The sequence below is a fragment of the Prionailurus viverrinus genome, chromosome B3 (assembly GCF_022837055.1).
Source record: "Prionailurus viverrinus isolate Anna chromosome B3, UM_Priviv_1.0, whole genome shotgun sequence".
In the NCBI taxonomy this organism is placed as follows: domain Eukaryota; kingdom Metazoa; phylum Chordata; class Mammalia; order Carnivora; family Felidae; genus Prionailurus; species Prionailurus viverrinus.
The window spans coordinates 65,109,547-65,125,587 of NC_062566.1; the positions used below are offsets into that span (position 1 = coordinate 65,109,547).

Genomic DNA, 16,041 nt, shown 5'->3' on the forward strand with positions numbered 1-16,041 from the left:
AGGTTACAAATCTGTAACACTTGTGCCTAATTTTGAAGTAAACAGGGTAAGTACTCCCTAAGACTTTACAAATAAGGGTAGACTGCCCTTTAAGAATTAAACAAAGAAATCAACAAAAGATGATGTTAGAGCCCTTTTATAACAACGGTTCTTAATCTTTCTTACACTCCAACATGTGCAAGGATTACCACACATCCCTCCCTGTCCATTACAGTGGTTTGTTATCACTATGTCTCCTGGGCTGAAATTAGAATATATACTGAAATCTGAAAATGCCCCCGTCTCTTAGAGAGCACCCTTCTCCAGCATAAAAATCCCACACTGCCTTAATGAGGTATAATGAAACTCAGGTCCAAAACTGAACTGTAACCAAATTTAATGTATTAACCACATTAAAAACAAAAAAATCGCTCCTCTCAATGATTCTCAACTCTGAACTCAAACCTCCAACTGCCTGTGAGCAGCTCCATATGGATGTCAATTCTATAGTCAACTATTCTTGAACTTAACATATTGAAAATAGAGCCCTTAATATCCACCCTCTCAAATCTGATCCTCTCAACTGTTCCTTTTATTTTCTTTTTTCAAATTTTTATTTAAATTCTAATTAGTTAATATATAGTGTACTATTGGTTTCAGGAGAATTTAGTGATTCCTCTCTTACATATACAACAACATACAACAAGTGCCCTCCGTAATGCCCATCACATTCAACTGTTCCTAATCAAATAAAATGAACCATCATCATCCTCCCAGTTGCTGAAAGCCCCAAAGACTCATTCTTATTTTCTCTTTCATAAATTCCCTACTTCGAATCCACTGATTCTGCCTTTATAACATATTCCCAAACTATTTCATTTCTCTTCATTTTTGTAAGCATTATCCTAGACAAAACCACCATCATCTCTCCCTTGGACTATATCTGTTTGCTCCTAAATGCTCCAGCCACATTGGCCTTTTGTCCTTAAACATGCCACGGTCATTTCCATCTTGTGGCCAAACCATTCCTTCTGCTTAAAATATGCCTCCCATATACTCTCAGGGCTACTGCCTCTCAAATCAAATGTTACTCACCCAAAAGGATTTCCTGACCACCCAATCAAAAATAACACCAGCTTGGGGTCTATTCTCTATGCCAGTACCTTGTATCTATCCCTCTCCATAGCACTCATCACTATTTGAAGCAAGCTTATTTGCTTATTGTCCACATCCTCCCACTAAATTGTGAGTTCCATGAAAGCAGGAATCACGTTCACTATCTAGAATAGTGCCTGGCATATAGTGAATCGGTGCTTAATGAACAGCTGCTGAATGAAGGAACCTATCTAAAAAAAGACCATGAAAGATAATGGTAGGCTGGGAGGAGTCACAAAATATTTAAAAATGTCAAGGGGAGAGTGCCTAACTGTGATTAAAACCGTGCCATGACATTCCAATTCTCCTTTCAGATACATGATTGGTTTACACTTGCCCATCATCTTGAAGCTAGGTAATTGTCATATGACTTGCTCTTGCCAGTGAAATAAAGAGCCACTTTGTGTGATTCACTTCTATTACCATCCCTCTATTATGGCAAGCAGCAACAGGACAGAGAGTAAAGTTCCATCTGTCCATATTCCTTAACAAGGACAACATAGAGCAGAGCCCCCAGATAACTCACATGTAAGATGAATCAAGGAGAAGTAAACCTTTGTTATTTGAAGCCACTGAGATTGGGGGGTTGTTACTGTAAAACAGCCCATCCAGACTGATAAACCATCTAAACAATGCTGTGGGCACAGAATAATGTGGTCAGTCACACTAAGTAGTCAAGTGATGCCACTAAATATACATAAATAATTTCCTTCTAATTATTAGTTTCCAAATAGGTCTGCCAACAAGAAGAGAAAAAAATATTTATGTGGAGTTTAAGAATTCTTGTTCCGGGGCACCTGGGTGGCTCAGTTGGTTGAGCGTCCAACTTTGGCTCAGGTCATGATCTCCCGGTTTGTGAGTTCGAGCCCCACGGGCCCCTAGGGCTTTGTTCTGACAGCTCAGAGCCTGAAGTCTGCTTCAGATTCTGTCTCCCTCTCTCTATGCCCCTCCCCACTTGTGCTCTCTCAAAAAATGAATAAATGTAAAAAAAAATTAAAAAAAAAAATTCTTGTTCCTGATACTATTTTTCAGTAAATATTCCCCCAAATAATGAATGTCACCCTGTACAGGCATACCTACCAGCCTTTTCTTACCTGGAAACATACTTCCTAGGTGCGAATAACCCAGCTTGTTGTTTCATTATTATCTACCCCAACTATTCAAATAACTAAATAGTTACTCAGTCCAGGTCACTGTGGAGGAAACAGACTAGAAAAGTAGATTGGATAAAATGCAGAAGTCCCTCGATACTGGGTTAGGAACCTGGACCTAATTTTGTAGACAAAACAGACTTACTGAGAAGCTTTGTGTATGAATCACATAATTAAAAACTATTCTTGGGGCACCTGGCTGGCTCAGTCAGTACAGCATGCAGCTCTTGATCCTGGGGTCATGAGTTTGAGCCCCACGATGGTGTAGCGATTACTTAAACTTAAAATTCTTTTAACTTTTCAAGATTATTAAAATTAAAAAAAAAATTTTTTTTAACGTTTATTTATTTTTGAGACAGAGAGAGACAGAGCATGAATGGGGGAGGGTCAGAGAGAGGGAGACACAGAATCTGAAACAGGCTCCAGGCTCTGAGCTGTCAGCACAGAGCCCGACGCGGGGCTCAAACTCACGGACTGCGAGATCATGACCTCAGCCGATGTCGGCCGCCCAACCAACTGAGCCACCCAGGCGCCCCAAAAATTTTTAAAAATTGTTTATTCAATTGTGAGAGAGAGAGAGAGACAGAGAGAGAAAGAGACAGAGACAGGCATGAGCCAGGGAGGGGCAGAGAGAGAGGGAGACAGAATCTGAAGCAGACTCCAGGCTCTGCGTGGTCAGCACAGAGCTCAACGCAGGGCTCAAACCTACAAACTGTGAGATTATGACCTGAGCCAAAGTTGGACGCTTAACCCACCCCTCTTGAAGATTATTCTATATGAGTAAGAATTAAGATGACTGGCACAGGAATGCCAAGAGTACTCATTTCCAACAGCTGTGCCATGAATCCTCTATGGATGAGAGGACAAATTTTAATCAATCTATTGATTTATTTTGGCTACAACATTAAACATACTGTTACTGGTGATATTAAGTGGTGTAAGGAATAAGCAAGGCATAGGTTTTTGCAAACAAGAGTAAAAGGCACACTCAAAAGTCAAGCTGGCACTAAAGTAAGATCTGGTAATGGACAAAACTGCATTTATTGAGTATGAAGGGCAATCAGGGCAGTAATTACTTAATAGTTCTGAAAGGTAACCAAGTGAACAGTGGATGCTTTACCACCACTTGTAGGTATTTTTACATTCTAGGAAAGACTAGGTTGTAATCCTGTTGGTTTGTATTCCGAGTTCTTTCAAGATACTCAGAATATCTGTGCAGTCCTCCTCAACACCAGTCCATTCCTTCCTTCCTTCAGCAAATACTAAGTACATGTTACAGGCTAATTACCATTCCTGGCACTAAGGAAACATCAGTGAACAATGATCCCTGCCCTCCTGAAGCTTATATGCTAGTGGCACTTAAATTCCGCTCTAAAATTTCTTCCCCAATCCTATTACATGGGAGTAGCTTTTACAAATGCCTTTGGGAGGTATCATCTAATTAATGCACACTAAGATGTGAAAGACATCTTAGAATGTCTTTAGAATAGTCTCAGCAGAGGCAATTACCCTTGAAAAGTAAATACTTCACAGATTCACAGACTCTTAGAGCTGGAAAGGACCTTGGAGATAATTTCAATTTACAAATGAGATTACAGGATCTGCCCAAGAACACTCAGTCACCAGCAGGAGAGAGAAGCTTAGAACTGTGACTTGCAGTGTTAATGCCTTTCCCATATAACACCAAGCTGCCTGTTTTAAGATTAGTGAGAAGAGATGCTAGCATGGGCATTCCTGGATGACTCAAGGCAAAAAGAATTTGAGGCAGTGTGTAAAATTGAAAGAGAGAGGGGTGCTTGGGTGCCTCAGTTGGTTAAGTGTCTGATTTCGGCTCAGGTCATGATCTTGCAGTTCGTGAGTGAGTTCGAGCCCCGCGTCGGGCTCTGTGCTGACAGCTCAGAGCCTGGAGCCTGCTTCGGATTCTGTATCTCCCTTTCTCTCTGACCCTCGCTCATTCACACAGTCTCTGTCTCTCTCTCTCTCAAGAGTAAGCATAAACAGGGGCGCCTGGGTAGCTCAGTTAAGCATCTGACTTCAGCTCAGGTCATGATCTCACGGTTCATGAGTTTGAGCCTGCATTGGGCTCTGTGCTGACAGCTCAGAGCCTGGAGCCTGCTTCAGATTCTGTGTCTCCCTCTCTCTCTGCCCCTCTCCCACTCTCATTCTGTCTCTCTCTCTCTCTCAAAAATAAATAAACATTAAAAAAAAAAGTAAAAGTAAACATTAAAAAAGTATTCTTAAAAATTGAAAGAGAGTGAGGTGGTCAAGGGGAAGCAAACTAGGGGTACTTTCAGAAGACTCTTTCTCCCATCTCTACCTTCATTATGTCCCAAGAACAAAGATGGGAATACAAAACTAATGGATATTAGAGAAGATACTCGGACATAAGCACAGAGTAGTAAACACAGCATTTGAATCCAGCAAAGTCAAACTATATCTTATCCAATTTGAAAAGTGTATGTTGCCAGTAAAGGCACCATTTGTATTAGTTTTAAGCTTTTTAAAAAAAATTATTTCCCTAAAATACATTTTCCAGAAAGCACTAAACTAACTGATATAGATCAACAAGTATAATGACTCATAAAACAGTAATGTAATATTGAGTGGGTTGATGTTATCAGGCACTGGGCAAGCATTTTTTAAAAAATTTTTATTTTATTTTGAGAGAGAGAGGGACAGAGAGTATCCCAAGCAGGTTCCACACTTCTCAGCACAGAGCCCAATGCAGGGCGTGATCTCAAGACTGAGAGATCATGACTTAAGCCAAAATCAAGAGTTGGACACTTAACCAAGCCACCTGGGCACCTCTAGGCAAGCATTTTTTAAAATTTATTTATTTATTTATGTTTTATCTTTTATATTTGAGAGAGAGAGAGAGAGAGCGAGCGAGCAGGGGAGGGGCAGAGAGATGGAGACAGAATCTGAAGCAGGCTCTAGGCTCCGAGCTGTCAGCACAGAGCCCAACACAGGGCTCGAACTCATGAGCAGTGAGATCATGACCTGACTTGAGCTGAATTCGGACGCCTAACTGACTGAGCCACCCAGGCTCAGTATATATATATATAAATATATATGTATTTTTAAAATTTTATTTATTTATTTATTTATTTTTGAGAGAGAGAGCGAGAGCTAGAGCAGGGGAGGGGCAGAGAGAGGGAGACATATAATCCAAAGCAGGCTCCAGGATTGCAGCTGTCGGCACAGAGCCTGATGTGGGGCTCGAATTCATGAACCGTGAGATCATGACCTGAGCGGGAGCCAGAAGTCGGACCTCAACTGACTGAGCCACCCAGGTGCCCCTGGGCAAGCATTTTTAAAGATAATTCCTCCTCCTCCAGAAAAGAGTTATACTCACCTCTTGCTTATAAACTGTACCAATCTATACATTCAAAAAACCCAAGTAGTCCTTTAATCTCTCAAAGACTCATGACCAACAAACCTGAGCCTTATTTAGTATTCTAATAGAAAGTAAATTATTAAAAAACTTTTCAGGGCACCTGGGTGGCTCAGTCGGTTAAGCGGCCGACTTCGGCTCAGGTCATGATCTCACGGTCCGTGAGTTCGAACCCCGCGTCGGGCTCTGTGCTGACAGCTCAGAGCCTGGAGCCTGTTTCCGATTCTGTGTCTCCCTCTCTCTGTGCCCCTCCCCTGTTCATGCTCTGTCTCTGTCTCAAAAAATAAATAAGTAAATGTTAAAAAAAATTTTTTAAAAAATTATAAAAAAACAAAAAAACTTTTCAAGAAGAGGAAAAATGAAAACTTGCTAGGAACTGAAAAATAAGCTTAGCACAAAAAAACAAAAGGTAAAAAAACAAAAACAAAGATAACAAAAAAAAAACCAAAGAAAGACTATTATTGTTAAGAGTTTTAGGAAGAATGTAAGCCGATAGGCAGCAAAGGTCCTTATTAAAATCTCTTTATGGGTCTCTGTGATGGCAGTTTACATACCTAAGATGGATATTATTATGAGAATCCCCTGCCCCCCCTCAAATTATTATGAGAAACCGATTTATTTCAGTAGCCCTGCCATTCTTTTAGCTTCCTAGGTTTAAAACCTTGGAGATACCATTGACTTTTACCCCTATTGATTTCTATAGTTAATCAGTCATCATATTCTATTTCTTCCTTCAAAGTGTCTCTCTGGAATATAAGCAAAATTCCCAATTTCAAAAGAACACACACACCAAAAAAGATTGTGACCATTAAAAAGAGCATTTTTCAAGGAATGGGAAATACTCATGACATGCTGAGTCAAACAAATAAACACACCAAACAATAAAAGCCCACAGGGAGAAAAATGTATAGTCCTAGTTTTTAAACGATTTGAAAAAAAGATTTGAAAAAAACCACCACATGAAAATGTTTAACAGTTGTTGTTTCTGCCTGGGGTAGGGAGTGGGAGGGTTATAAGTGCTTTTAATTTTTCACTCTCTACATGTCCAAAATTTCCCATAATGAACATGCATTATTTTCAGTGAACACGCATTATTTTCAAACTTAGGAAAAGTTGTTATTTAAATAATTGTCTCATTTTATCACTGCTTGTCATTCTCATTGCCCTCATCCTATTTCCTTACAATCTCCCCCTTCTTCGAGGACTCCAACAAGAGCCTCCTTCTTGAGGTCTCTGAGTCAGCTTCCCCCAGCTTTAATATTGTTTGTACTCACGCTCCTAAAATTCATCATTCATACTTATTTTACAGCACATGGAAGCAGAAGCTGGCCATATAAACAACCAACTCACAACAGGGTCTCAACCTCAGCACCGCTGACATTTTGACATTTGGGGTAATTATTTCTAATGGAGGGGCTGTCCTATCGTAAGATGCTTAGCAGCAGAACTCAGGACCTCTGTCAACTAGATACTAGTTAGCACCTCTCCCCATTCCAGCCATGACACTGCCAAATGTCCCAAAGCAGGCAAAATTGTCCCCAGTTGAGAGCCACTGATATAAGTTTCAAAACTTCCAAAATCATCTCTCTGTGTATATACATATACGTTAAACTTAAACTTCTCTGCCATATGTGTCTTATACAACACTCCTCAGTCCTGCCCACATAATCTCATTTTTCTCAATAGGAACTTTCCAAATAGATCAGGTTCGCTGTTCTCAAGAAAAATCATTTTTATTCTCACTTCCAAGTCTTTTTTTTTTCCTTCCAAGATTTTATTTAAATTCAAGTTAGTTAACATATAGTTTAACACTGGTTTCAGGAGCAGAATTTAGTGATTCACCACTTACATACAACACCCAGTGCTCATCACAAGTGCCCTCCTTTATACTCATCATCACCCATTATCCCATTCCCTCACCAACTCTCACTTTGTTCTCTATGGTTAAAAGTCTCTTATGGTTTGCCTCCCTCTCTGATTTTCATCTTATTTTATTTTTCCTTCCCTTCCCTCATGTTCATCTGCTTTCTTAAATTCCACATGAGTGAAATCACATGGGGGTCTTTCTTGGACTTATTTCTCTTAGCATTATACACTCTAGCTCTATCCACATGGTTGCAAATTTGCCATCATTCTTTTTGATGGCCGAGTAATATTCCATTATATAAATAGATAGATGAGATACAGATATATAGATAGATATATGATACAGATATATATCGATTTATCAGTCAATGGACATCCTCTTTATCCATTCATCAGTCAATGGACATTTGGACTCTTTCCATAATTTGGCCATTGTCGATAATGCTGCTATAAACATTGGGGTGCATGTGCCCCTTTGAATCAGTATTTTTTTTATCCTTTTCACTTCCAAGTCTTTGAACACACTGTTTCCTCACTAAAATTCCCCATTCACACTTCTATTCAATGCCCTAGATCCATCCTTTATGTGTTGGTTCTCTCCAGAAGCATTACCGACCAGCCCGTTCAGTTCACCATACACCCTCTGTACTAAAGAAGAGTATTTTATATTGTTGTTGTTAATCTCACATCCCAAACTAAGGTTTGTTGCCCTGGCACATTTCTTTTGTATAACCAACTGTACCTAACACTGCTGGGCATAGAGACAATCAAAAGCTTGATAACTGATGAATGAAATTTAACTGCTCTGCTGTAAATCACCACAAACTGCTGATTTCTTATGAAATGATTTTTTTTTGAACCTTTATTTCTTGTCATGGAGCTGTAAGTATAATCATTCCAAGAACAGAGTAACCACTCAATTAAATTCTCAGAATAAAAATATATAAAGGTATATTTTAAAGAGTATGTAGGTTTCAAACTGTTGTTCTCTACACTTTCAGGACATGACACAAAGGAACTAACATTATAAACTACGACACAAACATGAACTTTATGAACTCCATTTATCTTAAAATATCCAACGGAATTTTTGCTCAGTATGCAAAACTTACGCACGGTCAACAAAAGCAGAGAGCTGAATTTAATAGTGTGTGAATGCATAAATACACAAACACACTTCACATATTTTATACCCCCAGTTAAGAGAAGTAAATGAAAGAGCTTTGTAAACTAAAAAAAGCCATATATAAAGGAGGCAGTAAAGAAGCATAGGTAAAAGCACGAAGCCAGCCTGCTTGGGTCCCAAACGTATTAGCTGTGTAACCTAGTACAAGTTGCTCAACTTTTCTGTGTCTCAGTTTCCTCTTTGTCAAAATGGGGATAATAATAGTACCCATCACAAAGCAAAGCTCTCAAACAGTGCTTAACACCCAGAAGGCCCAAAATAAATATTTATCATCGCTAACACTACAGTGCTAGTTATTAGCCCAGTAAAAGCCTCAACGTATAAAATTCTGATTCAAGTCTGAAGCAGGTTCAAACAAAAACAAACAAAAAAAACCCAGAATAAACTATTTACACAAGTTGAAGCTATTAGGTGGTCTAGTTTCTCAGATTTTTTGCTAGTTCTAAACTGGTAATTACACACCTAATTTTTGTAACTGTTTTTTTTTTTTTCCTTTTAATCTGTAAAGAAACTGACATAGACACCTCTGTTTTCAAAGAACTTTACAAGCCACAAGAAAACAACTGAACTCTTTGTTATCTCCATATTTACGCCAATTTAAGAGCGTGGTAAAAGCCTAGGTACTGTTACAGAACAACTTTTCAGCAAGTACAATGAGGTTTTTAAAGTTGCAATCAGCAATTCGTATGCAGTTATGTCAAGTTTCTGTCCTGCTAAACAAAAGCTTATCTGTCAGGGAACCAAGGACCCGTCAGAATATAAGGAAATACCAAGGCCCGGCCTAGGCGGCTCGGGAAAACCAGCCCTCAAACAGATCGCCGCAGACGCGTTCCGTGCTTCCCCCTCCCCGGCGTGCAGATGTCGGCTCCACCCGCAGATAAATAAGTGACAGCTGGTCGCGTCCACGCCTCTCCCGGCCCGGCCCCGCGGCGACCCCCAGTCCGCCTCCTGCGCCCGCTGTCCTGACCCTCCCCGCAGCGGCTGGGCAGGGGCTACTCGCGGGAAACGGAGGTCTCGCCGCCCCGCCCTTCCCCACCCTCCGACCCCGCAGCCCCGCTGCCGACGGGCTCCGCCGAGCGGAGGCCGCCGCGGGGCCTGCAGGTGGGCCCAGGGCGCGGCCGGACCGGAGGAGACGCGCGGCCTCGGCACGGCAGCTGCGGGCGCCGGGCTCGCACAGGCCCGGCCATCACTTACCGGCGCCTCATGGTACCGCGGCACCTCAGCCCTGCCCCGGCGCTGACGAGCTGCGCCCGGCAGCCTAGACCGTCCCTCGGCTCCCGGGCCGAGCCCCACTCTGAGCCATTCAAACGCGGCCGCGCGCGCGGCCCGCCGGGATAGCTCCCCCTTGACGCTTCTCCCAGGCTCCGCCCAACGCTGGCTCGGCCCCCCCTCAGGTCGCGCAGGACTGGAGGGAGGAGGGAAGAGGACGTGTGCCCATAGTGCCCCCTGGTGGCCACGCGCACGCCCGGTAGTCTTGCTATGGCGCGACAATCAAGCTCTAGGAACTGAGGGTGGACGAAAGTCAAAGAATGACACTGAGCTAGTGACAGTCTGGTGGGGGAGACTGCCTTAAGTGTTGTCCCAGGAGAGGAAAACATCCGCTATAAAAGTATGGTGCAGGGAGAGATTTATTCCTTCACTCGCATTTAAAGGTACTAAGGCAAAATATTTAAAAAGCATGGACTCTGGAGCTATGTGACCTTGCACAAATCATAAAAATTCTCGTGTGCTTTGGTTTGCCCATCTGTAAAATGGGGATTATAATAGTATCTGTCTCATAGTTGTGAGGATTAAATGAGTTCATACATATAAAATGCTTAGAGGAATGTGTCTGCCATATGGTAAGCACTCTATAATTATTAGCTATTATGTTTCAATTCCTAATATGTGTCAGACTCTGTGTTAGACTCTTAAGAACACAAGAAATATGTCTGATGCAAACCCTATCCCAGAAAGCAAACTCAGTCTCTCTGGGACTGGAAACACTAGAATATGAGGTTAGGGTTGGGTCTGTCCCTCACCTGCTTTTAACTACTGAGGAAATTCTCTTCATCTTAGTAGACACAGAGTGTACCCATCTTCAAAGGTAAGCCACTGGCCAAGGTTAATCAAATTGTGATGGGAGCCCTTGCAGAAGCCAATCAAGTGGTGTATTTGAAAAAACATTTTCTCACTCCAAGACTACATTCCTCCACTCTTGGGAGGTGGGGGGGGGGGGGGGCTCTTTTTTCCAGAACTCTCCAGGGCTTGCCTAAGGCATGGGTTGCTTACGTTTGGTTCAGCAATATTTTTGAGGGCCTACCATGTACAAGGCTAACATTGCATCAGCTGCTACAGATAGTCCAGAGGACCTCCTAGGGGGATGGATAAACAGGGAAAGAGATCATTCGAATGAACTGTGGTGAGTGCAATGACAAAAGGTATATCCTAAATGCTATGGGAGTTCAGAGCAATGAGAGGCCTCACAGATAAACTAATCAGAACTAAGATGTCATTAGATGATAAAAGCAATATATTTTTCCTCCCTGGTAACTGGGTCCTTACCTACTTAATACAAAAAATTAAGTAATGGTGAGTGGGTCACTACTTTAGGTTGGTGGTAGAAATATTTTAAGATATATTTTGCATTGGCAATGCCTTTAAGAGCCAAGCACAAGCAGGCACATGCCTATGTGTGTGGCCACACCTGTAACAGGTGGGACTGTTGAGAGAGGCCAGTGGGGTGAGTGAGGGGAGGGAGCAGGACCCCTGGGCTCTAGGGGTGTTGCAACATAGAACATTCCTTGCGTATGACCTCCACTAAGTAGGTATGCTATTTTAAAGAAAAAAAAAATTCAACGCACATGGATGAAGTCACTTTCTTTCAAGCTGTTTCTTCATCACTACCATCATAAACAGGAATTTCCTGATAACCCACAAAAGGCATCGGTGCGGCCCTCATAGGAAGAGGATGAAGAGTGTAAGACATGGGACTTTATCTCAAGGGAGGCTGGATGTTGAGAGAAGACAAATAACGGAGTCCTAGGACTCAAGGAATGTGCTGCGTTAACACAGAGAGATGTCAGCCAAAACAAGGCCTCGGGTTGTCTGAAGGCCAGATGCGAATCCCGATATTCTCTTTTCTAGGTCTTCTTAGGGCACAGTGTCTCAGGAAGTCCATCCCCAGACTCAGGTTCTAAAGTTATACCAGTGAAGAGCAGCCCTGGCCTATAGATCTCATGTCGCTGCCTGGTGTTGACATAATTTAAAGTGAAAATAAAGAGATTTGCCTTCATGTTGCAACTTTTGAAATATATACATTTTAGCGATGAGACTGCAGGTTCGTCTTCTTCATTAACACTTTTGAGTCAACCAAAATTGAATTTTTTTCACTTGGAGCTCAATCAAGCTTTTCTCTTTTTATGGATTTAAAAAAAAAGAGGGACTCTTGGTTGGCTCAGTCAGTAGTAGAGCATGTGGCTTTTGATCTCAGGGTTGTGAGTTCAAGCCCCATGTTGGGTGTAAAGATTACTTACATAAATAAATAAATAAAGGTCATCCCATACATGTTTTTAGTATCCCTGCACGAGTCCTTGAACATAGAAAGGTGGTTCATGGCTAGCCCTCCCAGTGAGCAGTGTCTGAGGGAATTACTCCTCTGGTCATTCTCTTATTCCTTCCTTCTGAATACCTTATATTCCTTCTATCTGAATGAACAGGCAGCTGAGTTAGCATTTCTGCCCCCACCCCATCTGTTTAAGGGTATGGATGTCATTCAGGGACAGTGCATAGCATACACCCTGAACATAAGCACCCGCGTGAGAAAAGAACACTCATGCAAAGTCTTACGTACACTTCTAACTGGACAGCTGGGGTGGGGGTGGGGGTGGGGGTGTCATGGAGGAAGATTTGAACCAGGCCTGACAAGCTGGAGAGGATTTTTGACAAGCAGGGTAGCAAGAGCAAAGCCTGAAAACGTATGTGGTCACTTGACAGGTTGTGAAAATCTGGAGTGATGAAGCAAAGGTTTTGGGGAAAGAAAAAGATCACTAGAAACCCTTAGAAGTCTATTACTCATGAATAAGCACTATTTCCATCTTGAATATATGGGGGTTTTTTTCCTATGCAAATGTAACTATATCTAGGAACAGAGGTGAGATTATATCCTACCTACAACTCTGTAAACTGTTTTTTATAATAAATGTCATATGATATAAGTCAATCCATGCCAATTAATATAAATGCGCATAGTAAAAATGTCAGTTAAAAAAAATGCATAGACATCGAGCGAGGAAGCTTGATGGTTAAATCAGTACTTAGGGAGGATTAAGCCGTCACCAGGATACAAGATGGCTGGTGGGAGGGAGGGGGGACTGCTGGCAAGAACCTTAGGTATGAAAGTGCTGTAGTTCACGCCAGCGGTTCAGGGAGCCACAGCTTTTACTGTGGTGTGTGTCATTCTCATCAGTGCAGACTGACGAAGGGCAATGCCTAAAGAGACCTAAATACAAGACAGCAATAGCTCATCCATTCCATAAATAACTGCATCCACTGCTCAGCCTTCACAGCCTTTGGAAAATTCCAGGCACTTGACTTTGGCAGTCCAAGTGGGAAGTCAATCCCTTTTTTTCTGTTCCTCCCTTCCCCACCTTCCTGTGTAGACTGTGGAAGGAAGGAATGGCATTAGGGAACATTTCAGATAAGGCAGTAGCAGTGGAAAAGAGCAGATTTCGCTCCCAGTTTACAAGGTTTATGATTATTTCAATCACCACTGCTGTACCGATGCCGTCCGTGGTTCAGAAGCAGCAAAGTTTGTGTGTGTGCGTGGCAAGGGGGTGGGGTGGGGGAGAGGGGGGTTTGAGGGCTGCTGGAGGGTGGAAGTGGTGGGGACTGTAGGGTAGTAGGAGATCCTCCTGTTAAGACAGTTTCTGGGGGCACCTTGGTGGCTCAGTCGGTTGAGCATCTGGCTTCAGGTCATGATCTCGCAGTTCATGAGTTTGAGCCCTGCGTTTAGCTCTGTGCTGACAGCTCGGGGCCTGGAGCCAGCTTCAGATTCTGTATCTCCCTCTCTCTCTGCCCTCCCCTACTTGCACTCTGTCTCTCTCTCTCAAAAATAAACATTAAAAAAATTTAAAAAACAAAAACAAAAAGAGGTCTCTGATGCAGCTCTCTGTTACAACTCAAGAGCTGGACAGCAGGTAACATTTGTTATTTATAGATTTTCAACTCTGAATCCCAAGAGACTATTTTCCTCCTTCCCCAAGTAGATTTCCAGCAATTAGGGTACACTGTTACCAACTGGAAGATGGTAGACAGCAGCATCTTAGAGTGGAAAGAACACTAGCCTTGGAGCAAAGCTCATCTCTATCAGAAGCCTGGATCACTGCTTTTGGACCCTTTCTGCTCTATTTTTACCTTAACTGCACAGTGGAGATAATAATATTCTTCCCTTGAGGATGCTGGGAAGTAGGGTAACCTATGTAAAACACTTCAGTAGTGCCTAGTGCACTGATTGTGTATCTCTTTGCAGAATATCCCCCAACTCCGAACTTTACCTGTTCAGTGATCTTTCCAAGAGAACACAGTATGGTTGAGTGCTGCCTTGGAAAGCAGAGTCCTGGAATTACACCAGCTCTAGGAGCGGGACCAGTGGTGGGAAGACAGACCCGCTGTGGTGCTGACGGCCTGGTAATCTGTACACGGCATCTGAAAGCTATGCCATATGCAACACACACCCAACCATGGGGGCTCAACACTGCTGGTGCCTCATAACAAACAGACCTTATAGAGGGGAGTTCAAGGGCAGGGTGGCAGGCAGGAAAGAAACAAAATGGGCAGTACAGCAATAATCAGAAGCAGGATAACGTCCACGGAAAGGAGACGTGAAAGAGGAAAGCAGATCCCCAGCCTCAGGAGATAGGGGCAGTAGGAAGATTACAAGACTGAAGTCCACCTCTCGGAGCTGGATGCAAAGGCAAAACTACTCCTACAGTGACAAAATTGAGTCTGAACCTAAACTGGCTCAAGTTCCTACCCCAAATTAGCTCTGTTCTTCACAATACCAGTTCTATAAGCTGTTGATAGATTGAACAAAGAGGAAAAAAGAAAAAGAAAAAGTCTTCCTTGGACACAAAGTTTGGCAACTTTGGATTAAACAAATATTAAATAAGTTATTTCTTTACTATAGCACTTTTCAGTCTTTAAAATACTAACTTTAACAGATGAACACAGGGGAAGGGAAGCAAAAATAAGATAAAAACAGAGAGGGAGGCAAACCATAAGAGACTCTCAGTCTCTCTCTCTCTCTTTTTTTTTTAAGAGACTCTTAAATACAGAGAACAAACTGAGTGTTGCTGGAGGGGAGCGGGGGATGGGTTAAATGGGTGATGGGCATTAAGGAGGGCATGCATTGGGATGAGCCCTGGATGGTATATGTAAATGATGAATCACTAAATTCTATTCCTGAAACCATTATTACACTATATGTTAACTACCTTGGATTTTAATTAAAAAAAATACTAACATGAATTGTAAATCTCTAAAAGAAAGTTATATGCAGTGCTGCCCAAACTTACCTGAACTCTGAATCCTTTAAGGGAGAGAAAGCCAATATTCTAAAAAAATTACTCTTATCTAGAAAGAGTAGTAGTACCAGCATAGGTCCTGGGAGATGGGGTGTGGCTCCAGCTGCAGGCTGGGTGGAGAGGAGTGTGGAAGTCTGGTGGGTGCCTCGTGATCTTGGTCAGGGTGGGATGGGAGCAACAGAGCCTGAACATCTGGCAAGAGCTATCAGAAACATTAAAAAACATTGAAATAAAGATTAAGCCATACTTTTTTCTTTGCCTTTTTAAAAGATGAAAGCATGGCTCTTCATGAAACAGTATGTTATAAAACCGTATAGTCTTAGTAAGTCTAAATATAAATCAAAAAAGTCTGGAAGAGTTGAACTCAAAATGTCTATGGGAAAAAATTTGTTTTTGTTTCCATGGTATGATTTATTACCTTTTTTTGGGTTAGTTGCATTTTCCATTTTATACAATAATTGTCCTTCTTTTGTAATTAATTTCTAAAAATCACTTTATTACAGGAACTAATCATAAGCAAGTAGGAAATTAAATAAAACTTCTCATGCAAATTTCTGAAAGTTTAGAATTTAATTTGGCAGCTTTGGTGATACTGTTTTATTACTTGTTATATTTTTTTCCCACTGAAGCTAGCTAGCCCTGGTTGTTAGCTGGATTCATTTGAATGGACCTCTTTTAGAAAGAAACTTGTATCCATTTCCTAGGGCTCCTGTAATGAAGTATCAGAATCTGGGTGGCTTAAAACAA

The 16,041-nt window shown here is 41.9% G+C and overlaps 1 protein-coding gene across 3 annotated transcripts in view; it reads right to left on the minus strand.

Annotated features, from left to right (window-relative positions):
* Window positions 1-16,041, minus strand: part of KATNBL1 (katanin regulatory subunit B1 like 1) — a 59,108-nt gene that overhangs the window by 36,801 nt on the left and 6,266 nt on the right. Inside the window, exon 3 of one of the 3 annotated variants that reach the window (XM_047862240.1) lies at window positions 15,363-15,496. The gene's annotated coding sequence lies outside the window, so the exon portion shown is untranslated. Of the gene's footprint in view, window positions 1-9,925; window positions 10,058-15,285; window positions 15,497-16,041 lie in introns of those variants that run through there. The other 2 variants (XM_047862238.1, XM_047862239.1) reach the window with 2 other exon arrangements.